We start from the raw sequence: 27,733 nt of genomic DNA on the forward strand, positions 1-27,733 counted from the left end.
CCGAATCTGCAAATCTGTCCTTCTTTGGACATCCAGGTGTGAGGATGAAATTTTAGGTCATAAAAGCTGCCATGCCCCATTCCGCCCAACAGTCCTATGAACTCAAATGAAAGCCTGCAATATATAACTCCACTAAATACTGCCTATTGGCATCGTATTTTATCAGATGCATTTTACTAACCATATTAACAAGAAGTGAATAAAAAGGAAGAATGGTAAAACGACAGTAAAAATAAGTGCTGACAGGCTCCAGCCACTAATGAAGGTACGATTTGTTCTTGTTGATTCGTTGGGAGAATTTTGAGGGTGTCAAGAAGTTAAAATCCAGATGGACTGTAACTTTTGCTCTGGGTAATAATTAATTATTATTTATCACCTATGTGTTAGACATTTACGTAACACGAGCACCTTTCAAACAATATAACTGTTTATATTGTTTACTAGATAAGCTTCTGCTTAAAAAAAGATTAAATTAATGGACACGAGTGACAACAGTGGATTGTATTGTCAAAACTAAACTGCTACATAAATATGTTGTGTACAAAGTGTGTAAATAGTAAAATAACTGCAAATGTTGCGCGCTCTTCAGCTAGTGTCACATTCCTCACCTCCAGCCCCTCCTGGGTGAAGGCGTGAGATACAGAGCCCATGTACCAATAAAGAGTAAATGAGATCAAGCCCCTAGAGCTGACTGACCTGCATGAGAACCAGATGCCTGAGAAGCCCTCAAATGGAGATCGTTTAGAGAAGTACTTCCGAACTGGTGGATCACGACTCAAAAATGGGTCACACGCCTGATAAGGTTCTGTAAAAAATAAATAATAAACAAAGCTAAAAGCAAAGACAACAAAATAATCGCATATTTATGCATAATTAATGTAGTTAAAATATTTGACAACAAAAAATTTGGTGCCAGTCACTATCCGCTTGCTAAATGTGACGACACGCAAAGCAGCTTCTGAGCTTCTGGGTCCAAGAGCTATATCAAACTGTATGGGAAGACTCAACAAACGGTAATAATAAAAGTTTACAAAGCGATGTAATACTTTCGAAAGTCACGATCACTATATATATATATATATATTATATATATATTATATATATATACACACACACACAAGCCTAATATCCGATGGCCAGAAAGTGATTCATTTTCTAGAAATTGTTAAAATATTTGTATCTGTGATGCATCAAATCCAGAGATTGTTGTGTACACCATGACTTTATATAAAATTAACTTCAATGTGTGATTTGACTAAAAAGTGGTCAGAAACGTATATTTGCTCAATTCAAATGAGTAGCGGCTTGGATCCAGACACAGTATTCCATGAGTCACGACTTAACAAGCGGATTCTTTAAAAGACCATCTGGCCTGTGTGAACAATAGTTAGCTACTACAGTAGGTGACATTTAATAGGTCAACCTGAAAAAAAGATTGTGTGTGATTTGAATGTATAAAAATTAAACTTAAGAGACAGTTGTTTAATTGTATTAGTGATTCCAAATATGTAATTTAATCGTAAGCGTGGCAAACAGTTTTAGAGAACTGTTGTAAACCAAACTTGTTTCTGAAATAATGTAGTGGTAATGTTGCAAAGACATTTCTATGGTCATTTGATACATACTACAAAAAGAATGACTTGAACAGTATAATAATACACCAAGATGCTTACAGTACACACAGTGCTGCATTTTTTACTTCAATGATCGATCAGTGTTATTATGGTTAATGTACAGTAAAAAAAAAAAAAAAGTTGTTTTCAATTCATAGACAGCAAAAGAGCTCTAATAACCTAAAATGACCTCTTGATTACAATTCTGATCCATAACATATGGCATACCTTGGATAGAATAAATCCACTAGACTGAAGATGTCTGAAAGGTAAGACTAAAGAGAGAAAAGAATGGGGGCAAGATTCATACAACGTTCGCTTTCTAAATCTCCTGTATTCAATAGAGAACAGGCGTCTGTGTCTCAGGTATCTTGGACAGTATAGTGGAAACTGAATACCTTGCTATACCGTGGTATGAACATGAATAAGTGATGTGGGTTTGAGAGCTGCGTGTGCAGTTAGAGTGATGACAGGTGGAACAGAAAAGAGGCATATGGATCCACATGGAAGCCTGCAAACCACTCAACACAAAGAGAAAAAGTCCAGAAACGGAACTTTCCTTGAACCTTAAGAGGAAAATAGATTCAAACGCATTCCCAAATGTTAAATGACCATGCTCTAATAAAAAGGGGTCTAGACTCTCATTATTGAGGGAAATAAAACTGGCACGTCATGTATGTAAAAAGAGTAATGATCATTTTTACATGGTATGTTCATTACATTACATATTTAATTTTTCAACAACTTACACAGCATGTCCATTCACATAACCTGCTTTATTATTATTCTGTTTTCGGTTAGAAGCATAAAAATCTCAGGACAACACACTACAAATGAAGTTCAAAATTACATGAACCATCACAGTCACTGACGCAAGAGGTACCCACATTTAAATAATAAATAATACTATTTCTTCGCTAATACCGTCAAAAGTAAAGTTGTAATCGGCTGACACAAAGTAAAACCACATAACATACCTACTACAGTGTAGAAATAGTCTTCAGATAGGGCCACGACACTTTGTTTGACGATGTGATATGCTTCCATTTGTTTGTCTATTTCGTGTTACATCAATATCAGCAGAAGGCCTAGGCCTCGTCAGTGGGTAAATAATAAACTGTTGGAAAAAGGCATGCTCGCAGGTTGCCGAAGATTCGCGATTGCTTAAAACTTTGAGATTTGATTGGTTCCTGGTTTCAAACTTTCACGATGAAGAAATTCTGAACATTAAATTCAAAATGTAGGTGAGGGGTTATCAACAGGGAGGAGTAGACGATCCCTGAAAAGTCAAACTAAGCATTTTAACCAATCATTGAGCTGACGAGTTTACTGGTGTATGTGAGACTCAGGAGGACACAATTCTGCAAACTGACTATTGGGGGTCAGCTATTTTCAGTAGTTTGTGTAATAAATATATACATGCTTCAGTGAACTAGATTCATATATTTAATTCAATTACATCTCATTGGCTAATCAAACTTACTCAAGCTTTTAATGTTTTGAGGGATAAAGAGCTGACCTATACTGTAACCTCTGAGGGGTTATTTCAGCAGACACAGGGCTCTTACACCTTTTTCAAAACGAAAATTAATGACTTTCCAAGCTCTTTCCAAGGTGCATTTTCAAACTGTTCCAGCATTTTACAACTGTAGTAAATGACATATTTGCATGCACTTCGTCAAATTATGTACAATGCTATTTGTTACAATATTCTACAGTACAGCATACCATATAGTATTTTAAAAGAAATTTTAAAGAAAAATTTAATTATATTAATTATTAAAGCCGGTGACGCAGTGGCGCAGTAGGTAATTGCTGTCGCCTCACAGCTAGAAGGTCGCTGGTTCAGCCCTCGGCTGGGTCAGTTGGTGTTTCTGTGTGGAGTTTGCATGTTCTCTGTGCGTTCGTGTGGGGTTTCCTCCGGTGCTCGGTTCCCCCCACAGTCCAAAGACATGCCAGTACAGGGAATTGGGTAGGCTAAATGTCCGTAGTGTATGAGTGTAAATGATGTGTGTGTTTGGATGTTTCCCAGAGATGGGTTTGCAGCTGGAAGCACTCACTGGTGTAAACATGTGCTGGTTAAGTTGGCGGTTCATTCTGCTGTGGCGACCCTGGATTAATAAAGGGACTACGCCAAAAAGAAATGAATGAATGTGTGCTCAAAGCCCATTATTAACACTGAATGCTGCCCTCTATATCATCTATTCACATCTAAGATGTCATATTTAGCCTTACATTTATATTTATTTGAATGATCTGATTTTTCCATATATTTAAATATTACTTTATTTTTGGTTAAATACATTGAACCAAAATGTCCGGTGGGTGGTGCCAAATCACTCTCTTTGTCACTGAATTGTTCATTCTTATTCGTTGGAATGGGCTTATTTGTTAATGAATTAAGTGACTCACTATGAATGACTTTGATGATTTTGCATTAGGCTATATACCATACACCGCTCATAATTCGCAGCCCTGTAATTCGTCCATAACCATGAATCACGTAAAGGTGAATAATTTTATTTTTAGTTTGACTTTTCAGTGATCGTCTACTCTTCCCTGTTAATGACCCCTGACCTACTTTTTGCTGAATCTGAATTTCACGTTCTGAATTTCTGGTTTTGATTTTTAGAATATTGAATTTGATGTTCTGAATTTCTTCATCTTGAAAACTTTTTTACAAACTGGATATCTGCAATAAATTCAGAACACAAAAAATCAGAAGTTTGAAATTACGTCTTGAAGATTTCAGCCTTGAAAAATTAAGTTTTCTTAAGATTCAGATGTTCAATGTTCAAGTTATGAAATTCAAATTAAGGAATTCAAATAAAAAAAATGTAATGGCATAAAAAAAAAATTCAGATTTATTAAATTACAATTGTCAATAATTAAAATTAACACAATTAAAATTCAGATTGTTTTGGCATATTATTACCTCCATATCTAATTAGATTTTTGCACGGTAACATCACAATTATATTTTTGTTATTTTATTATTATTATAATAACAATAATAATAATAATAATGTATTTTTTTCTACCTTGTAAAAAGTACTTTTGATAATTCATGGATAACAACAATAGCTTAATTAGTATTAAAATTTTGTCATTTTAATAAAAGTTTCTTATACTGTAAAATGTTTTCTCTATTTAACAACAATATAGTAGGTCAGTGGTGAAAGATTACTTCATTTATGTCAGATTCCGCTTCGTTCTAAAGCCTTTAATGGGTTATTTTCACAATTTATGATGGCAGTCAAATAGCACAAAATTATCTTATGTACATGTATGGGACAAATTCGCTCGCTGTAAATGCTAGCGCTCCCCGTTTTTTTCCTGCAACCTTGCTGCGCGCCATCTGAATGTTTACAAATCGGTAATTCATCTATACTGTATGTCTTTGGACAGTGGAGGAAAACGGAGCACCCGGAGGAAACCCACGCCAACACGGGGAGAACATGCAAACTCCACACAGAAATGCCAACTGACCCAGCTGGGACTCGAGCCAGAGACCTTCTTGCTGTGAGATGACAGCTCTAACCCCTGAGCCACCCGTGTCAACCAAAAGTTTATTTGATTCAGCTAAATAAAAAATTAAGGAAGCAAAAATCTTTTACAGTGATTCCAGATACAACCCTGAAAATTCTTTATGGGTATTGGCTTGTACAGCTGTTTCTTAATTGGAAGGAGGCATCTTAGTCTGCATCTGCCACATCATTAAGATCCATTGAAGAACTAGAAGGACTGGTCTAGGACTGGTTTTCCATTTGAGAAGCAGCTTTTATCAGTTGTACTCTTTATTGCAGTGCATTATGGGACTGAATGAGTGCACTCAAAAAGATCCACATTGGTTTCAGACATCACAAATAGCTCATCTGAACTGTGCTCTCAGGCAGGATTTTATGGGGTTGAATTTACTAATTCAAACCAATGACGCACTTCAATTAATGCCTTAAAGGGCACCTATGGTGAAAAATCTACTTTTAAAGCTGTTTGGACAGACATGTGTGTAGATAGAGTGTATAGACTGTCATATTGGGGTGATATAAACACACCCAGTCCTTTTTTCAGTTTAACAAAATAAAACGGTGGACCAATTCGAGCGGTTTTCAGATCAACAGCAACTTGACGTAGGAGTGCGGTCCCCCCGCCCACCGAACTGATGGACAGCATGTCCCGGTAGTCACGTGTATAATCATATCAACAAGACCAGACTTGCGCAAAGCAACCGGGAATGAAAGGTCTGTTCAGTTCGCTAGGATCATCAATGATCATCAAATGTGATCAAGAGTGAGTTTTACAAGTTTAAAATGTTTTCAAAACAGTGCATGTGTGTAATGAATTACAGCGATTTAGCTTAGCTTTGCTTCATCACCACAGCCACGTGTCAGAACAATTATAAAGGAAGATGCTTCAATCCCGATTTGTGGACGTTAAATCAGGTTTATTTTGTACATTAATATAACAGATATCCATCCAGCAGTGAGGATTGACCTGTATCCTGTCACATATGCGTGCAAACAGAGTGCGTAGCTAAATGCGCGCACTGTCTCTCTCTTCTTTCTCTCTCTCTCTCTCTCTCTCTGTGTGGGTGTCTGCGCTATTGGTGTGTGTCTGCGCTATGTGTGTATGTGTGCATGTCCTCGCTGTGTGTGCGCGTGAACTTTGTAACGACATTGTGTGTGACTCATAGTTGCAACTCACGCAAAATGAATCAAATTCTTATTGGTAAAGTTCTTATTGTAGCATTTCTCACAAACGCAACGTGAGATCTGCTTCCTGAGGCAGCCGAGGGTGGCAATTGAGGCATGTTGCTGACAGACACGTGGGAACGGTGGGCGGGGAGGACTAGCCTTAAAGGCCCAGTACAAAAAAACAGCAACCAGATTTTACCGGCTATAATACAGACACTTCAGACAGCTGTAACAAATACTCTGATGGTAGTTTTGAGCTGAAACTGTACAGACACATCCTGGGGACACAAAAGACTTATCTTAAATCTGGAAAAAGGCGTAACCTAGGTGCCCTTTAAATGAACTAAAGTCAACATTGATATACAGTTAAAGTCAGAATTATTAACCCCCTGAATTATTAACCACCCCCCCCCATTTATTTTTTTCCCCAATTTCTGTTTAATAGAGAGATTTTTTTTCTAAACATAATAGTTTTCATAACTCATTTCTAATAACTGATGTATTTTATCTTTGCCATGATGACAGTAAATAATATTTGACTAGATATTTTTTAAGAGACTAGTATATACAGTTTAAAGTGACATTTAAAGGCTTAACTAGGTTAATTAAGTTAACTTGGCAGGTTAGGGTAATTAGGCAAGTTATTGTATAATGATGGTTTGTTCTGTAAACTATCAAAAAAATATAGCTTTCAGGGGCTAATATTTTTTTCCTTAGAAAGGGGTTTAAAAAATTAAAAACTGCTTTTATTCTAGCCAAAATAAAACAAATAAGACTTTCTCCAGATAAAAAAAAATATTATCAGACATACTGTGAAAATTTCCTTGCTCTGTTAAACATCATTTGGGAAATATTTAAAAAAGAAAAAAAAATCCAAGTGGGGCTAATAATTCTGACTTCTGCATATATGTACTGTATATGGATCTGCCATTCTTGGCGTTTTGCAAACACAACAGGAGTTGAAGGGGAGGACACATTTAGTAAAGGAGAGGGACAAAGCCCAAATCAGCAGACTAAATGGGTTCAACCACTGGGATGCACAAAGGCACGGAACATTTAAAGAAGCAAGAAATCAAACAAAGCCACATCTGACTCGGAAAAGGCTTTTACAGGGCCCTCAGGAGGAGTTTGTATCCATACAACAGTGTGGTCTGGAAGAGTGACCATCCAAGAGAGCGATTTTGTCATTGGAGGAGAGAGAACGGAGAACGCGAAAGAAAAGGAAAAGCCATAAATCATCATTACAGCGGCAGCCTTTGTGGTTCAAACCTGATGGGAGACTGTAATTTATCAAACATTTTATAGCAGAATGATGGACCTGTGGTGGCTTGAGGAGCTGAATGACTGATTTTACTTTAAACATTATAGGTGTGGTTTCAACCTGTAAACATGAGGACAATTGACTGAAACAAATGGAACCCATTGATGACATACGGCACCTTGGCGTGAGATCTGTTGAGGATATTGGATTAGTCATGAATAAAGACATTAATAAATGTCAGTCAAGGGTCAACCACCTTATCATGACATGTCATGACTGTTAATCTGAGAAACAACAGAGACAGCAACCATTACACACATTGTTAAAGTAAATAAAATGAATTATGTACATACAGAAAATTGTCAGTAATTTATTTTAATTTATTATATTAATCTATTTACTTTTATATAAGTTATTGGAAAAAAATCGAAGTAACATGGTACATTATGCCTATATACTTATTATATTTTTGCAGACCTTCATGAGTGCATGTGTGTTTTATTATCAAAAATGTATGTTTATAAAATACTTTTAAAATCTGTTGTATATTACTATGACTTTATATTTATATTCATATTTGGTGTGCATGCCATTGCAATACTTTGATTTAATACACATAAACCTACAGTATGTATATCCTAATAAGAAATATGTTTCCTATAGGACGGCGCAGCCTTTTTACAATAAAAGGACATTTCAACCAATGCACATTTGTGGTGCTGTGGTTTAACTTGAATTGCGACAACAATAAAGGGCAAGTTATATTTCTTACATTTCTATGGTAATTTACATTTCTATTGTAACCCCACACACGTAAATTCAAATATTCATATGTGACGATGGCAAAAAGAAAAAAAAAATTGTAAATTGTCCTTTCTTTAAATATTATAATGCATCATATTTGTTTATTTTTAGTTGTGCATGGACATAAATAATGGTTTTGTTTATAAATAAATAAAGGTTTTGTTATATACACACACACCCCATATGGCTCTTTAAAAAAACGCATTTAATAAAAAAAAAAAAGTCTAAAATATCTTTGCTGAAAGAAGGTTCCTGACCCCTGGACTAAAGAACTGTGTGTCTACATACTCTCCTGCTGTCTCTACTGAGAGTAAACTTCTAGTGAGATCCAATGCTACGACTGTTGACACTCATATTGATGTGTTTGAAGATCACAACAGCATGTACATCAACCCGTTGTGATTAGTGACTGTGTTTTGAATAAACTTGTGAAAAGAGAACCCCCTCTGTCTACCAGCATGACAACTGGGCGTCTATTGAAGTAATCGGTGTCAAATTATTTAAAATAAAATGCATGGAATTTAATTGCTTTTACACACAAAGTTTGAACATTTTAAGGTGTTATTTAATGTCTTTACAAATGTACATCCCAGTATATTGCACCATTACAATATCCTCCATGATTAAACCTGACATCACATCACACAGTATGTGCAAATATATTCTACAATTTCATTGACTTGTCAGTGTTGTGGTAGCTCAGCTATTTTTTTTAGTATACTGACCATAGCTCAGCTACGTATGATACAATACAGCTTTTCCAGCAAGTAGCAGATAAGCTTGGCAATAACTACAGTACATTCAATTTTATGAACCTATGGTTAAAGATCACAAGCTACAATAGTGTAACCCTGATGATACACAGGGCAACTTTTTTAGCAATGTTGCAGGAGCAATATTGCTTTACTACTCTCCTATAGAGAATAAACAAAATTGTACCTAAATCCAGTTTCCATAATATGCTGCCCTGTGTCTCACTTGGATACCCATTGATGGCACCATTTCCAAAAGTTAGTCAGCAACATTGCTCTGACATGTGTATCATAACAGATATCTGATTTTATGAATTTACATGCATTTCTTTATAACTGGTATTTTATAACTACAGTTGGAATTCAATCCATAAAATATGCTTACAGATGGCAATTACATGAAGTAAGAATGCAGTGTGAAAGCTTCAATAAAACCTAATGTTATAAAACTCTACCAAAATAGAGCCATAGGCAGGTTTGTTAATTATTTCATTGCAATGCTATAGATGTTGTTGTAGTTTTGTACTTTGACTCTTGACAGTCTGAGAAACGTGAAAAATATGTGTAATAAAAGTTATACATTATAAAACGTATTCACTTTGACATATTAATTGTATTGCACTGTTTTAGGTACCAATTATTTAACTTAAAATTAACGTTTGTTTACATTTTTGTAATATATGAGCAATCCCAGTGTTATGGATGTGACATTTGCAGTAAAAAACGCAAAACATAAAGTCAAAGAGAAAGTATATGATAACAGTATATTGAAACATGAGTATATATTTTCCAAAACAACTAACCACAGAGTTATGGGACCTGAAAAATATTAATCTTTAGAAATTTTTTACATTGTAAATGAGGAAAATAAACATGCTTTGTGGATGTGACAAAAAAGTTAGAGAGTTTACAGTGTACAACATACTTGTAGAAATTCTGTGAATTAAACTGCACAACCCAAAAGAAATAATGCTAAACAAAAGATAAAGAGTTATCTTTAGTAGTAACTCATGGTGTAGCTGGCTACTTTTTAGAAATGTGGTTTTACAGTTATTTGTCCTGATGAGTGGCTTGTCCAGTAGCTTATCATGCTACAGTATTCAGCTGATTTTAGCTGATATTAATAGCACAAAATCAGTGACAGCCCTAGCTAAAAGCAATGCTAACTCGCTTTTAAACTGCAAGTGCGAAATGTTCCTTTAATAGTCATATTAAAGGCAAAAACCCAGACCTAAACCCGATTTAAAAAGCCCTAAAGTAGATGAAAACTGAAAAGATAAAAAAAGAAGGGATTAAAGGGGAAAAAAGATGATTTTAAAGTTCAAGCCTCGTGCAGACAGAGAGAGGCGGTCAACCACTTGCAGGGATGGTAGATTTTTCCATTCTAATTTGTCTGTGAGAATGACAGCTAATAACTTTTGAACTGAGGCTGTGCACACACACACACACACACACAGACAGGGCCTGTTTGTTAAAAAGACTGGTCTCTAGTAATGGAACTGGCTGATGCGTGGTCATAACCTGCTCCAGCTCTTATGTTTTTCCTCTCTGCAATTATCATCCTCAATTCAAATCCACTCTCTCTTCTCCTGCTTCTTTATGGGCCTGTGCCGCAGCAGCCGCAACAGTTCATGTCTGGTTACCATATGGAACAGTGACCTGGGCTAATGCTGCAGTATAGTTCAGCCAAACAGATTGCATCTCAAAGTGTGTTAAATATCCCCAGTTATTGTTAGCCAAGCACTGCGGCTAATATAGTTGTAAATCTTGGTAAAGGACAGATATCATTCCTATCTCTGTGCAGGATTATCTCTCATTTTGTTTTATCTGGGAATCATAAGAATCATGAGGTGGAAATGGGGTCAGAGGTAGGGTGAGCTTCTGTAGAGACATGACCTTATGTTACTCGCACTGAATGTGGCGTCTTGTCAAACAGTCCCCAGTCTGCTAAACAGATGTTTACCTCACATCTGAACAGATCCTGCAACAGTGATTTGTACAAGAAAATTGAAGTAATAACTATTTTTATAAAGGGAAAAGCATGTGTAAATAAATAAAGGAGCAGTGACGAAAAAGATGGAAACCTTTTAAAATCTGTAATTTATACAGTTGAAGTCAAAATTATTAGCCCCCCTGTTTATCCCCCCCCCCCCATTTCTGTTTAACGAAGAGAAGATTTTTTTCAACATTTCTAAACATAATAGTTTTAATAACTCATTTCTAATAACTGATTTATTTTATCTTTGCCATGATGACAGTAAATAATATTTGACTAGATATTTTTCAAGACACTTCTATACAGCTTAGTGACATTCAAAGGCTTAACTAAGTTAATTAGGTTAACTAGGCAGGTTAGGGTAATTGTATAATAATAATAATAATAATTAATATTTTGACTTTAAAATGGTTCATAAAATTTTAAACATCATTTGGGAAATATTTAAAAAAGAAAAAAAATCTAAGTGGGGCTAATAATTCTAATTTCAACTGTATATTTCAAACAAATAATGTAAATAAAATGCATATCATGTGTAAAGAAGAATGAAGAGGTTCTTTGGTAACAAAACTGGAATCTGAATATTTGTATTTTATATGAGCAGAAGTAAGTAGTTTACCTGCATGTAAAGAATGATAGAAGTGAACCTCATTTATTTTTATGATAACAAGCATTAGTTATTTTAACATTAATAAAAAATACAAATATTCTTCTCACTCACTATGCTTCAGTTTAATCCTTTCTTTATCAGGGGTCACCACAGCAGAATGAACTGCCAATTACAAATTCAATTCAATTCAATTCACCTTTATTTGTATAGTGCTTTTACATTGTAGATTGTGTCAAAGCAGCTTCACATAAAAGATCATAGTAAATTGAAACAGTGTAGTTCATTTTGTAGTGTTTAAGTATAGTTTAGCTCAGTTCAGTGTGGTTTAATAATCAAGAGTTCAAACACTGAAGAGCATTCCATCGATGCACAGCTCCACAGATCCTGAACCATGCAAGCTAGTGGTGACAGCGGTGAGGAAAAAACTTTACCAATCGGCAAAGGTGAAGAAAAAAACCTCAGGAGAACCAGGCTCAGATGGGCACGACCATTTCTCCACTGGCCAAACGTTTTCTGTAGAGCTGCAGTCCAAGTGCCAGAGGCTGGAAGCTGGACCTCAGCGAAGACTCGTATGACTCGTATGTCCCTGGAGCGTCACAGGAATCAGTCTCATGCTCTCCACTCCTCCATGACCATCACAGTAGCTGCTCAGGATACGGCCCGGTCCAGGATATGGAAACCTTGGGATCATCTCATCACTGGTCTTGGATCGAATCAGTGGCGCTGCGTGGTCTGAGGGTCTCGGCATGAGTATCCCCAGGTGGAAATAGAGAATAAAGAGAATAATTAGTGTAGCTGCTGTTCATAGTGTAAATAAACAAGAGGAAGAAACCTGTGTGGAGCACATTCATGTATCATACCGCTAAGTGATGCACTGAGTGTATGCTTTACTAAAGGTATACAGTAGGTCTTTAATCTAGTTTTGAACTGTGAGGGTGTGTCTGAGCCTCGGATGTTATCAGGAAGGCTATTCCAGAGTTTAGGAGCCATAAATGAGAAGGCTCGGCCTCCTTTGCTTGACTTTGCTATTCTAGATACCACCAGAATCCCTGAGTTTTGAGATCTTAAAGAGCAGGTTGGATTGTAGCGAGACAGAAGGTTGGTTAGATAAACAGGAGCTAGATTATTTAAAGCTTTATAGGTAAGAAGCAATGGAGTGGAATGTACTGCCAACTTATCCAGCATATGTTTTACACAGCCCTTCCAGCAACACATCACTGGGAAACATCTATACACACTCATTCACAATCATACACTACGGACAATTTAGGTCATCCAATTCACCTATACCACGTTTTTGGACTTGTGGGGGAAACCGGAGCACCCGGAGAGAATCCACGCAAACACGGGGAGAACATGGAAACTCCACACAGAAATGCTAACTGACCCAGCCGAGGCTCAAACCAGTGACCTTCTTGCTGTGAGGCGAACGTGCTACCCACTGTGCCTGTTTTATGTTCAATCCACTTAAATTTGTAAATAATTGTAATAATAATTTAAAACTTAATTCTTTCAAATCAATTGTGTGGAACCCAGCATTTTTTACAGTGTGAGACAGCAAGTTTACTCTCTTTTTTTAAGTAAAATCAACTAATCGCTTTTTACACAATATTTTCGTGAAAAACGGACCCCCTCAAAACTATCATTGATTGGAAACTCATTTCCAAAGTCTTCAAGCATTGTCTCACACACACACATAAACGCAGACACACACACACACACACACACACACACACACACACACGCACACACACACACACACACACACACACACACACACACACACACACACACACACACATTTCCATCCCAAATTGTCATATTACATAAAATGTTTTTAAACAAAGCACTGTTTCCATGCAGTGAGAGAACAAAAGCTTTACTTCTTGATAAACTGCCACCAAACATCACCAAGAAAACGGAATGGGCTGCAGTAGGAAAAACCTCAGTGGGTCTTTTTTTGTATACTGTTTAATAACTCATTTGAGAAGAAACACAAATATGGTGATGGTATCTTGTGTCCTGATGTTTGTTTATGCGTGAGAGCGTTCTTTATATCATATCATTTGGAATACAGATTTTTTAATTGGAATAAAAAAAAAATATCCCAGGTGGCACGGTGGCTGAGTGGTTAGCAACGTCAACTCACAGCAGTAAGGTTGCTGGTTTGAGTCCCTGCTGCAGTTGGCATTTCTGTGTGGAGTTTTAGTTGAATAAACTAAATTGGCCATAGTGTGTGTGTGTTTGTGTGTGTGTGTGTGTGTGTGTGTGCGTGTGTGTGTGCGTGTGTGTAGGTGTTTCCTAGTACTGGATTGCAGCTGGAAGGGTATCCGCTGTGGAAAACATATGCTGGATAAGTTGCCGGTTCATTCCGCTGTGGTGACCCCTGATGAATAAAGGGACTAAGCCGAACGAAATTGAATGAATAAATGAACATTTGCATGAGAATAGTAGATAGAAACATAGTTACTGTTATCATATTTTCTGGTGCTGAAGTGAAGCTGATGAAGGCATGCTTTATAAGAACTCACAGTATTTGAACAGAATACATTAATTATTTTCATGTTTCCTAAAAGGAAAGATCAACTTTTCCCCTTCTGTGAATGAAAAGAATTACAGACCTGTTTTATAAATGATGTGGAAATAAAACATCAAACAGTAAGAGGTAGTTTGGAAACAGCATGACTTCATGGGTGTGTAGATACTGCCCTGGGTCCACTAACTTCGCCAGCAATGTGGCCTATAGAGAAAGACATAAAGAATGGAGCAGAAGCGAGAGTAATGTAGACTTTGTCTGGGGAGAAGATGAATGGCACATGACTGTTTGAGCATTGCGACTTTAACGAGAATACACTGGAATCTAATTTTACAGGAACACTGCAAGAGGTGCAGCTTACAGGGATATACATGTGTGAAATCCACTTAGAAGGTTTTCCTCTTTGCTGCTCTCTAGTGTGGAAAAAGAAAAAAATGACTATATTTTCTGACTATATAGGACCAGTTGATTCTGCGATCCCATCACAAGAACGACATGACTTTCAAACAAGCCATTGATCAGTTATGCAGGTCAATATACTGATGTCAATAGAAATTTGGTTTGAATTGAAACAATAAGAAAGACACATGGAATTAGAATGAAGAAAAAAGGACAAGACTCGATAAAAGATTTTTGCTGCTTGTTCAAACTACTTTGAACAAACTACTGAAACAACACAACTCTTGGGGATTTTTTTGGGACAACTTAATAGTTTTATGTTCAATCTGCTTAAATTTGTTAACTCAATCGATTTGTGTCAGGGCAATATAAATCCAATGTGTGGAGACCGGCATTCTTTAGTGAAGATTGTGGAGATTTGATGTTAGAAACTGAACATATTTAAACTTAAAATCTAAACACACCTGAAACTTACCTATAGCACTTATTCACTGTTGCTCTTATAGTTGTGTAAATTGCTTCCTTGTCCTCATTTGTAAGTCGCTTTGGATAAAAGCGTCTGCTAAATGACTAAATGTAAATGTAAATGTAAACTTGATTGTCACATTTTTAGAAATACATCTCATGGTTTCTCATGTTCAAATAGCCACCATACAATGAAAAAGATATTCAAAGATGATTCCTTGGATTTACCCTTTTTTTAATGTTAACTGTTTGTAAACAGTTTATTTGGGCTGAATTTAAACAAAGTAAATTGAACATTGCTAAATTTGATTTAAATTCAACCCATATGCTACACTGTAAAAAATGTAGGGTTGCACACAATTCATTCATGTTTTCCCAACACAAATTGATTAAATTCACCTAACACTTTTAACAAATGTATGTGGATTGAACGTAAAAAATTAAGTTGTTTCAATGAAATCTCAAGAATTGTGTTGATTTAGCTTATTTTAGATAAGTACTTTGAACAAGCAAAAAAAAAAATAAATTTTTTTTTTGAGTGCAGTTTTGCAGCTTATCATTTTTTTTCAGCGTACAACAATCATTGCATTTTTGTTTGGCCCTGCTTGCCTTCCACATTCTCACTTGTCACAACTAACCTGGTTTATGACTGACAACAGGTAATTTGTCACCTACCTGAAAAGTACTAAAACAATGCCCATATAGCAGGAAAGACATAATGCAAGGAGCCCTTTCATTTACTGTAAATAAACATTAGGGATTCATGTGTCAATTTGGGAGAGCATTTGCTTTATATTAGCGCAACAATTATGGATTTGATCCCAGAAAACAAAAGTATTTTTAAAATGTATATCTTAAATAGACTGAATCGTGTTTCAAAAGTTTTAATTAAAATTTGAACTGGAAACAGGAAATGTAGTCCACAGTTTGCTTTTCAACGAATCTGCATTTTGATAATGCCCATGATATGTAATTTCTATCTTGATCTCACAGGGAAACATAAATATTTCAGATATTGACAAAAAAAAGTGGTTAGTTTGTATAAATTTCTATTCAATTTACAGTATACAGAAACATTTTTTAAAGCAGGCATGTGTCTAAAGCCCACATCTAAACCCATCCGTCATTGAGGGAAGAGCAAATATGACTAAAATGTACAAATCACATTGCAACTATAAAAAAGTAGCTATATGTTGTAATAAGTTGTTTGCAAAAAAAAAAAAAAAAGGAGGAAATATAGTCACAACACCTAACTTTACAACCTGACAGTAAAAGTGTTAAGAAATACTGATGGTGACACACATAAAAGAAAAAAACATTTTCAAAAGTCTTCGTGTCTGGATTAGGGTTGTCTTGACTCAACAATAATGATTACAACAATAATTTCTATCTCCTGTCACAGCAGTACTTTAATGCAGTGTTTCTCAACCAAGTTCCTGTGAGGACCACCAACACTGCATGTTTTGGATGTCTCCTTTGTCTGTCACACTCATTACAGGTCGTTCAGTCTCTGCTAATGAGCTGATAATCTGAATCAGGTGTGTAAAGGAGACATGGAAAATCTGTAGAGTTGGTGGTCATCCAGGAACACTGCTTTAAAGAGTTGGTTCACTCAAAAATGAAAAATTCATTATTAATTACTGACCCTCATATTATTCCAATCATTGAGGACATTCATTCATCATTGGAACACAATTTTTGTGGAACACAAATACACATATAATTTAGATGAAATCTGAGAGTTCCCTTATCCTCCATAAAAATCCAGAAACCAAAATCCAGGGAATCAAAAACATTCCATGTGACTTGACCACTCGATATATGGAATGATGGCATGATATATCTATATCGCTGCAGAAAACAAAAACAACAACAAAAAACATTCTGGAAGCGTTATTTTAACAGCATATACAGTACATGTTAGATTTATATAAATATAATATCATGTCATTCTATGTTCTACAAGAGCATTCAATGTGACCACTGTTGAGTGGTTGAGCAGTAGTCATACGAAGCTCCAAAAACATTTTTGTGTGGCAAAAAAAAAAGAAAAAAGAAACATAAAATTACCTTTTGTTCACTTTTGTTTGGCTGAAACAAAGTGGACATGGTCAAACAGTCATATGAAGTATTTAGGCAGTGTTTTTGGTTCCTTTTCTGGACTTATATCAGGATCATGCTGTCAATGAAGGATGAGGGAGCTCTCAGATTTCATTGAAATTTTCTTAATTTGTGCTCGATGAATTAAGGTCTTAGAAGTTTGGAATGATATGAAAGTAATTAATAACTGAATTTTTGTTTGTGGGTGAACAAACCCTTAAAAACAAACAAGCAAGACAAACTGCACCTTCTGTACAGTATAGGAACAAGAATAAATGATGGCATATGTGTCAATTATGAGAAGAACCATCTGCTGGCGATGTTAGTCTTGCCCTAATTTTGTTGTAATTGCTCTGCAGTACAGGCGTACAGTCTGCTGGCTGAATAAAGAAAGTTTTGTTCTGCTGAATGTGGGTGGCTAACAGGGACTCCTACACCCTCGCTGCCTTCACTTCCCCACCAAATGTAAAAAACAATATTGGAGACTTGGCAAAATGGTAAAGAATGAGAGAATGGAGGGAGGAGAATGAAAGCAGACATCCAGTCGTATAGCATCAGAATGACACGTTTTGGGCTCCATATTGAAGCAAAGTAGCCTGTAAAAACGTCAGGTCAGTTTTCCTCACCTCTTGGTTTTATTTCTGCAGAAAATGAGAGTGTATGGAGAAGAATGAAAAGAGAAGAAAGTAGGAAGACACATCAAACATGCAGCTGCCGATTTTCTACAAAATTGTACTTTTGCAATATTCTGTTAATAAATTCATTTATAGTACTTTTAAACTAATAATAATACATTCTATCATATTTAATTTGTTCATATTAAAGAGTTACATACAGTACAATAGTTAAATTCGCTCTTTAAAAAAAGGTTCTTTATTGCTATTCCATGAAGAACCACTGACATTCAAGGAACCTTTAAAAAGATATAAGAACATTAACATCTGTGGAAACTTTCCTTTGCACAAAAGGTTCTTTATAGAGGTTCCTCACACAAAAAAGACAAAAGATATATATATCTATATCTATATCTATATATATATATATATATATATATATATATATATATATATCTATATATATATATCTATATATATATATATATATATATATATATATATATATATATATATATATATATAGAAGTAGAGAACCGAGTAGAACAGGTGGGAGGTGTGCATTGTGTCCCAGCAGTGACGATATACAACCTTATTACACTGCTACGAGTGTGATATTGCGTTTATGCAACAGTTTGAAGGCATAATGGTGTATATAAAAAAGAACATTAAACACGGAGAGTCTAAAAATCCTTTTGTAAGAGGAATTACTTTCTTCAGCCGTTCATTCACATCTGCGGCTGACGTTAAACAGCAGAAACTGTTGCTACTTTACCAAAGACACATTAGAGCTAGTATTTAAATAATTCTCTAGCGTAATGTCTAAAGTGATGACAAAACAGGTGATTTTGCTGACATTAAGATTATAAGGCTGAACACTTACCAGTTTAATAATGATTTGATCAGCTGTAGTTTGAAATTACGCTGAGTTTTTCTTATTATGCTGTCTCTGTCGCCATTTTGTGGCAGAACATCAACTGTCTTTGCTCTGCTCAGTATGACGCTCCATTCACATGGGGTGTCAGCGTCAACGCTTCCCATTGACTTTGAATGGGTGACGTTAGGTGTTGCTGAACTGCATTGTAGATCTGTCTGCACTGCTTCAGCCGCGTTGCTCAGAAGTTGGGAATTTCTCAACTTTTCGAGCGCCAACGGATGCGTCAGCCAATCAGATCGCTTTATGCAAATACACCAGCTGAGACGGTAGCTGATTGCAAACTAATTTCATTGCCTGATGCTGCTATGACGATCGCGTCAGCCCCAAACTTCAGACACGCCCTCTGTCAAGTGTTGACGCTGAAGTCCCGTGTGAATCGGCCGTGACAAGCTAATGGATGCCGATGCGCTGTATCTCTGAAATTATAAATATATAAAATAGGCATTATCCTTATAAATAAACTGCAAAGTTGCAATCTAAACAACTACATTCTCGCCTGAAAAAGCCTCAAAAGTACATTATGTTGTCCAACAGCTACGATATTTGTCAAACTGTAGTGAGTTTAATGGTCTGCTGTCACTATGTGGACGGAGTAATACAGAAGGTGAGGAGGCTGTAAGAGTGCTGTTATCGCAGATTATCGCAACGCTATCAGCCAATCAGATTTGAGAACCAGACAGAACTGTTGTATAAGTATATATACACGGTATAATTATACGTTGGTTTTGGAAGCCAGCAGGATATACCTACAGTATGACTGCCGAAAAAGAAAAAAAAAATTCTGGAACCATTATTTTTAACAGCATATACAGTACATGTTATATATATATATATATATATATATATATATATATATATATATATATATATATATATATATATATATATATATATATATATATATATATATATATATATTTGATTCTTCGTTGAAAAATAACATTTTTCTCAAGTTATCAATTCATAGCTTCATATGTTGTGTGGGAAGCAAAGGGCTGTATATTCTATCGGCGTGCTGTTGCTGCTATGATTTATTTTGGTCTTGCTTCAGCAAAGCCATTTTGAAATATCATATCGCAATCAATCACATATAATCTCAGACACTTTGTGTTAAAACAAAATACCGCTCCCTATTGGTTATTGTAAAGTTGTAAATACAAAGTCTGACTTGATGGCTTGCCATATTAAAATTAAAAATGGTGAATATAATGAATGTTCTGCACTTGTTTTGACCTTAAAAATACATGCAAGCGGAGGCCCGGGAAACAGTTAGGAAAACAACACTTTATTACCCAGACATCCTCAGGGTATCATCACTCACTGCATAACCGATCGATCACCTGCTCTTGGACAGAGTGCCTTCCTCTTTCCACACACACAGACACACACACACACCTGTATACTGTATGTAAGTGTGTGGTACACAGAACCACATTTAGACACACATACAGTACAGCAGCAGACGACTAATCAGTTATTAGACTTCAGCACATAAACTCGTCTCCCTCATTTATACACACACACTAACACACAGCGAAACACACAGACACACACACACCCGGAGTAATATCTCAGCATTAATTTTCCTCTTGAGACACGACCTTTCTAAGTGGAATAGAAAACAAAGGCAGCGCTTATGTGCGCGCTCTTGTCCAAGTTTCACATGTGATTTATTGTGATAACAGCAAAAACGTTCAACTTGGCAGACTCCGTTTTACATTTTTACAAAGGTGATTTTTTCCCCTCCGCTGTTTGTTTTGGTCGTAAGCTAATAGCAGGGCCTCCAACCAGGGCTTTCAATTTCCAGCTACCGAGAACATGAATTCCAGTATTTTTCTAACTTGCACTGGTTTCTATCAAATTAATGATTATCTTTAATGGCCATTGTGTGAATTTAATGACATATTTGTAACTTTTAGTTGGCGACCTGCTGTGAGAAATCTGATACTGCACATCTCGGAGATCAAACAAGGAGATGCTTTCTAGTGTTGATTTGGGGTTAGCACAGGAATAGTTTTACGATGGTGAAGATATTTATGTGCAAACCTCTCAACGGCCTAAAATATGAACGCTTTATTTTATTAAAAACCTGGAGTTCAGACAAGCTTGAGGTTTAATTCGACAAATTTACAGCCTTGCTAATATTTCACTGTTTCGCATTGAGAGAAAGACTGGGAGGTCCCGCTAAGGATTATTCTTTCTACTTTAGACAGGAAGAAAGTGACAGGAGGGATGAACCTGAGGTTAGAGCAAAAAAGATTAAAAAACAGCAGGATTCAAGGTTAAAGAATTGGTGTAGTCGAATTCCCATTAGCATCACACTTCTTATGGTTTGCTCATCCAACTTTGCACACATATTAGAGAACAATTATCTTCTAATATCCTGAAAAATGCACCACTCTGAGTTAATATTCATTGCAGCTAGCATAAACAGCTACTGCAAAGTCCCTGGAGCTCTGCTTCTTCCACTTCACTCCCCCTGGCCAAACATGAGAGCATTTTAACAGGCCTGATTGAACGGGGATTGGTTTTGAAGATTGGTTTTGTTTATGCTGGCTTTCCATTCGTCGAACTAATGGCCCGTAGTGAAACAGCTAAAGAGACGAGGGCATGTTCCAGACATACAGTAAGAAATATGGTCTGAAATAATGATTTTCTTCTCCAAATTCTCAGTTGCCCTGTACAGCGACAGTTCCAAAGGCTAACAGTTATGTCCGTCATGTTTTTTTTTTTGTGGCGGTACTTATTGGTCACTTCAAAAATTGGACACTTTCGTGATCGATGATCATAGGAAAGATTTTGGATTAAAGCAGCAGTTTACCAGAACATGAAAATCATCTTGTTCCAAACCTGTGTGACTTTCTTTTCTTCGTTTTTTCCCCCTGTGGTTCAGAGGCTCATTTCCATGCAATTATATGAATGGAGCCATGAGTTTTTATGTTTCAAAGAAGCATGCAAACACAACGGCTGCACTCAGCCAAATATATTCCTGGTCAACCGTTGGTCATTTACAGTATCTGTCAGACACAGAGTGCTGTGCAGTGGATACACCTACTGTACTAGTTGCCACTGGCTTGCTTGGTTGGGACTTGAAACTTGTGGAGCTGCAGACTGATGGATTTGCTCTTCAGTGTTTGGACTTTCAGCAGTGAAAATTAAACCACACTGAACTGAACTGAATTTCAACTCTAAAAAACTGGACTGACACAGTTTCTATTTACTAGAACTTCTATGTTAAGCTGCTTTGATACAATCTACATTGTAAAAGCGCTATAGAAATAAACATGAAATTAATTGAGAGAAATGCATAGTTTACCCACAAATGAAGATTTGATCACTATTTAAAAGTGGTGGGGTTTGGCCTGTTGATTAACATTTGTTCAACTGCTATGGTGCAGTACTTTTCTTCACAAATCAGCCATTTGCATGAGTCATACAGACACAGTTTATAGTCGTTGTTGTAACTTGACAGCTCCAGTTCTCATTCAGATTCATTATATTGAAAAGAGTGACCATGATATTCTTAAAAAAGAAAACCGAAGAAAGAAATTTATGCATGTTTGGAACAACATGAAAGTGAGACTACTGACAAATATACTGACAAAATGGTCCTTTTTGGATAAACTATCGCTTTACAGCAGGGGTGCCCAAACTTTTTCGTATAAAGGGCCAAAAACCAAATATCATTGAGAGCTGTGGGCTGAAGGGAAACATTATTATTACATTAAAGTTGCCATGGATAATTTCCTAATTTACTTCATAACATTTTTAAATAAATAGAAAACATTACTTTAAATCCTAACTAATGCAGTCTAACATTTAAAACATTTAAAAAGATAACTTATTGCAATAAAAACATAAACCGTTACATTTATAACACAGTGGAGTTCAATGCTGAATACACTAGGCAAGCAAAATCTGCCTTTGTCTTGATTTCGCTCACCAAATGTACAATATGTACATTTACACTAAATCTCATTAATTTACACCATTTAATTACTTTAGTTAACTTTTAACAATAAAACAAACAAAAAAGGCTATATTAAATTTGAAATGACAGTTTCTAAACCATCCCATCATTCACACTCTCTTCTTAGATGGGATGGAGGGCCAAATCAAAGGTTACCATGGGCCATCTTTGGCCCACGGGCCGTAGTTTGTGCAACTCTGCTTTACGGGAACATAGCTTTTATGCACAATAAATAATACAAAAATCTAATATCAAATAGACCTCTCATTATTTGTGTAATTTACAACCAAAACCACTAAAGAACTGAAAACGTGAGCATACTACTTGTATACATATACACTATTCTCCCTTAGAAGTCATGGCCCAAATCAAACATACAGTAAAAACTAAAAATATTTCCTTTTTCATTCTTTGTAATGACCATGCTAATCTTTATATGTCTAGCATATAATGTGAATATTATGACTTGACTGTTAAACGTCCACACCCAAAGTAAAACCAGCATTTACAGAGCTGTAACAGATTAACTAAGATTTGGCTTAGCACTGAACTCTAATAAATGCCTGCCTTATTAAGAAATTGCTACTCGCAAAGAGTTCCAGAAAGGCAGGAGTGCCACCCTGTGAGAGGGCAGTTGACGGGATTGTGAACACAATGCTGAACCCTGACCTTGGCACCCATGTTGAGTGCTTCCCTGGGTTGATTTTTGGTTCCCTGCCAGACTGTAAAGGGCCATATTCTGCACATTACCTCGACTTCTAACGTCTTCAGCCCATGCAATGAAATGTTTTGTGGCCTTTTGGGAACGACTTATGGAAAATCAGAGGAGGCAAGTGGCCATTAGGCCCGTTTTTGCAACCAACTGGTGCCAGAATAGCAGCTTTAGAAAGGCAGACTCAAATAAGAATGAAGGAGAAAGATTTTTCAAGTGCTTTTGGGAGCTGTTTTCCAACCCCACTGGGACCAGGAATTTGAGTCGATTTTCTGTTTTGTGGATTCATCGCTTTGGGAATAGCTTGTCTGTTGTTTTATGTTTGGCCCTTGAGGTTCATCTCACCCTCTTTCCCATCCCTTGCACTTTAAAAGAGAGATGCTGCTGTCATGAAGGATTCTTGCGGATTTTTCCATTTCAAAAGCCCATGGCGTCATCGTAACCACACGGATTCTTGAAAACAGAATGTGTTGGTGGAGGATGATGGGCTTTGTTTTAGATTGAGAAGGACAAGACAGTGTTGAACGGTGGTTTGTATGCGCAACACTGGTCCCGGGAGAGTCGTGAGAATGGATGGAAACTCAGAATTGGTTCTTGTTAAAAACCGAATATCCATTTTCTAGGTCATTTAAAGATTCTTTAATACTTGATTTTTTGTACCACCGAACACTGGAGTCTGTACTAAAAAGGTTGGCATTAGTATTTGCTGTGAAACATTAAAAAATCTGATCTGTCTGATTCCAGAGCAAAAGCATTTGCCCTTTCTTTTTAATGGAGACAGCCTTTTCCTCTCTATATGCATTTTCGTATAAACATTGTTCAAATTTCTTAAACAATTGTGCAATTCTGAGTGTGCTTCAGGTAGGTGAGTGGGCTTGAAAATCATTTGTAGGTAGGAAACTCTCTTTTCTCTCTTGTGTATATATATATATATATATATATATATATATATATATATATATATATATATATATATATATATATATATATGAATGTTTACTGTGTGTTTTTAAATAAACCTCTAAACTAACTAAACTAAAAGTCTTGTCATCGCATAGATGGATGGATGGATGGATGGATGGATGGATGGATGGATGGATGGATGGATGGATGGATGGATGGATGGATGGATGGATGGATGGATGGATGGATGGATGAATGGATGCATGCATGCATGCATGCATACATACATACACACACATACACACATATACCCAAAACCCAAAAAGTTATGGTAACTCAAACCATTTGGGGAAACCGATTGCAATAAACCATTTAAGTTCAAAAACTAATCCTAATGAGTACTGTGAACTTAACCCATTTGTGTAAATGAAGCAATTTGAGCACAGTAAAACCCAATAAATGAAGAGAACTCAAACTAAACGGAGTACTGTAAAGCCCAATAAGTTAATGCAACTCAAACCATTTGAGGAAACCGATTGCTACAAACCATTTGAGTTAAAAAAAACTAATCTATATGAGTACTGTAAACTTACTCCATTTAAGTTGAAGTAATGAGGTATTTAATTAACTCATTACCTTCCACACTGAGTTCAAAACTCTTTGCAAATAAGTAGAATTAACTTTCAGTAAATTTTGAGTTAACTACACTCATTTCATTTGATAAAGTTGACTGTTGGGTTTTACAGTGTATATATATATATATATATATATATATATATATATATATATATATATATATATATATATATATATATATATATATATATATATATATATACGTATGCGCACACACACTGGTCAATTTAATGTATTTTTAAAAAATAGTGTTGCATTGTACTTAATTTTATAATTTCTTTTAAATGTCATTTCTGTTTAGCAAATGTTGGGGATGGATAGTGCATTCTAAAATATTATATAAGTGAATGTTCTGTACTGTTTGCTGGGTTTTGTAATATAATTAAAATCAATAAAACAAAGTTGAAAAAAAGATAAAAGCGTCTGATGAATGAATAAATTTGAAATGTAGTGATTAAAAGATAATATATACTCACATGCAACTTCATTAGGTACAAGGTTAACTGCTTGTTCACACAAATATTTAATCAGCCAATCCCATGGCAGGAACTCAAAGCATTAGGGCAGGTAGACATTCAGACAATCTGCTGAAGTTCAGAGAAAAAAAAGTGTTCTTCATTCTGAAAAAACTGAACACAATGCACAATGTTAATGGTTTCGACAATGCCCATTGTTTGGTCATAAATGTTTAACTCAAATTTTGAATTAGGCATTTATGCAATGATCTCTAGAAAATCTCTATAAAGCAAAGACATGTCCTGGTAGAAACTGTCAGTTCCTTTTATGTCAGCAGTTTTTTTTCTCCTGTGCTTTTGTTATAAATCAGTTTGAGTGGTTCCTCTTACTGTATTTGGCCACATGAATTTTAGAAACACTGTTATTATGCATTTATTTATTTCAGTGTGAAAAAAAATCCAAGCATTTTGGTAAATGAATTGGAACTTCTCCCTCCAAATTTCTTCCACAAAGGTTCACAAGTGAAGCATACAGTATGTGGAATCACAATAAGTAAAAGTTGTTAAATCAAAATTCCTCATCCAATTTAGTTTAAACAAACAAGAAGATTTCTAATTATTTTCAAAACTGCCAAGCTTTACCTGTGTGCCTGGTTTCCATAATCCTAGACCAGGCCGTATCCTGAGCAGATGATGTAGTGGTCATGGAGGAGTGGAGAGCATGAGACTGATTCCTGAAAGAGCCCAGTGACAGACAAGTCTCCGCACTAATTCCGTGGGTCAGTCTGAACACCTACTCACACTTGCTGCTTTTCCACATTGGACGTCCAGGGTTCTTCAGCCTCCGGCACCTAGACTGCAGCTCTGCACATGAAGTTTGGTCAGAGGAGAAATGGTCGTGCTCAACTGAGCCTGGTTTCTCTCAAGGTTTTTTCCCTTCACTTTTGTCAATTGGTAAAGTTTGTTCCTCACCACTGTTGCCACTGGCTTGCTTGGTTTGGGACTTGTGGAACTGTGCATCGATGGATTTGCTCTTCAGTGTTTGGACTTTCAGCAGTGAAAATTACATTACACTGAACTGAACTAAACTGAACTTAAACTGAAAACTAGACTGACACAGTTTCAATTTACTAGAATTTCTAAATCTATTTGACACAATCTACACTGTAAAAGCGCTATAGAAATAAATGTGAATTAAATTCACACACACACACTTAGACTTTTTGGTTTTTATGAGCAAATTTATTTTTATGATGTGCTCATACATGTGTGGCTAGCATTAATGAAATCGCTTCTGCTACAAAATGAATTCCTGTCTGTAATGTACAGTTGGCACATATAGAATATTGTTCCTAAGCTTTTTTTATGAGTGTAATTGACAAGAGCAATTACATGGCTTTATACATTTGTACAGCACAGCTCCCACATGTTAAAATGACTCTCATTTGATAATTGTACTTACTCAATGTAATTCCATTATAAATAAAGACGGATTTGCAATAAAACACAGAGAAACAGCTCTGGTGAGGTTTCAGAGTACCAACACTATACACATACTCCATCTGGTTTTGTTTTTATACACTGCTGTAATGGTACACAAAATGAATTGTTTGATAGATTAAGATGCCGTTTCTAATAGCTGTACTGATAACAGCATTAGTCTGCTGTCAGTGGCAATTTTTCTTCAACACAGATTTTGCTATTAGGTGGAGAACAAACACTGTAAAAAGTGTCAAGTTCTCACACAAACGATTTGTGTTGGGAAACCATGAAAGAACTAAATGATTAGTTTTTACAAATTTAAGTGGATTGAACATAAAACAATTAAGTTGCACCCCCAAAAAACTCTTGTGTTGTTTCAGCTCCTTTTAAATTAATTGGTTAAACAAACAACAACATTTTTTAGAGTGTGTAATTCCCACACTCTTAATCTTGCTCTCTAATCACAACTTTATCAGAGCTTAGGGCTTTAGCAAACGCATTTGCCGCATTGATTTTATTGACACACCAAAGTATATTCATGTATGTTATTCCTAAAATAGTTCTTTACAAGAAAATACTTTAAATACAGGCTTTTACCATTAAAAAAACTTCTTTAGAACTTTAGCTGAGCAGAAATCCCCTAATGATAACTTTCAAATTCATGCTTCTAGTTTCCAAAAACGTTGGTCCTGTGAGTCAATTACAGCAAGCTAGCATATATTTTTAGAATTAGACGTTCAGACTGATGAAAGAGCCAACTTCAATATCACATTGCCCTGAATTATTACAATCAT

The sequence above is a fragment of the Danio aesculapii genome, chromosome 7, assembly GCF_903798145.1.
Source record: "Danio aesculapii chromosome 7, fDanAes4.1, whole genome shotgun sequence".
NCBI classification, from domain to species: domain Eukaryota; kingdom Metazoa; phylum Chordata; class Actinopteri; order Cypriniformes; family Danionidae; genus Danio; species Danio aesculapii.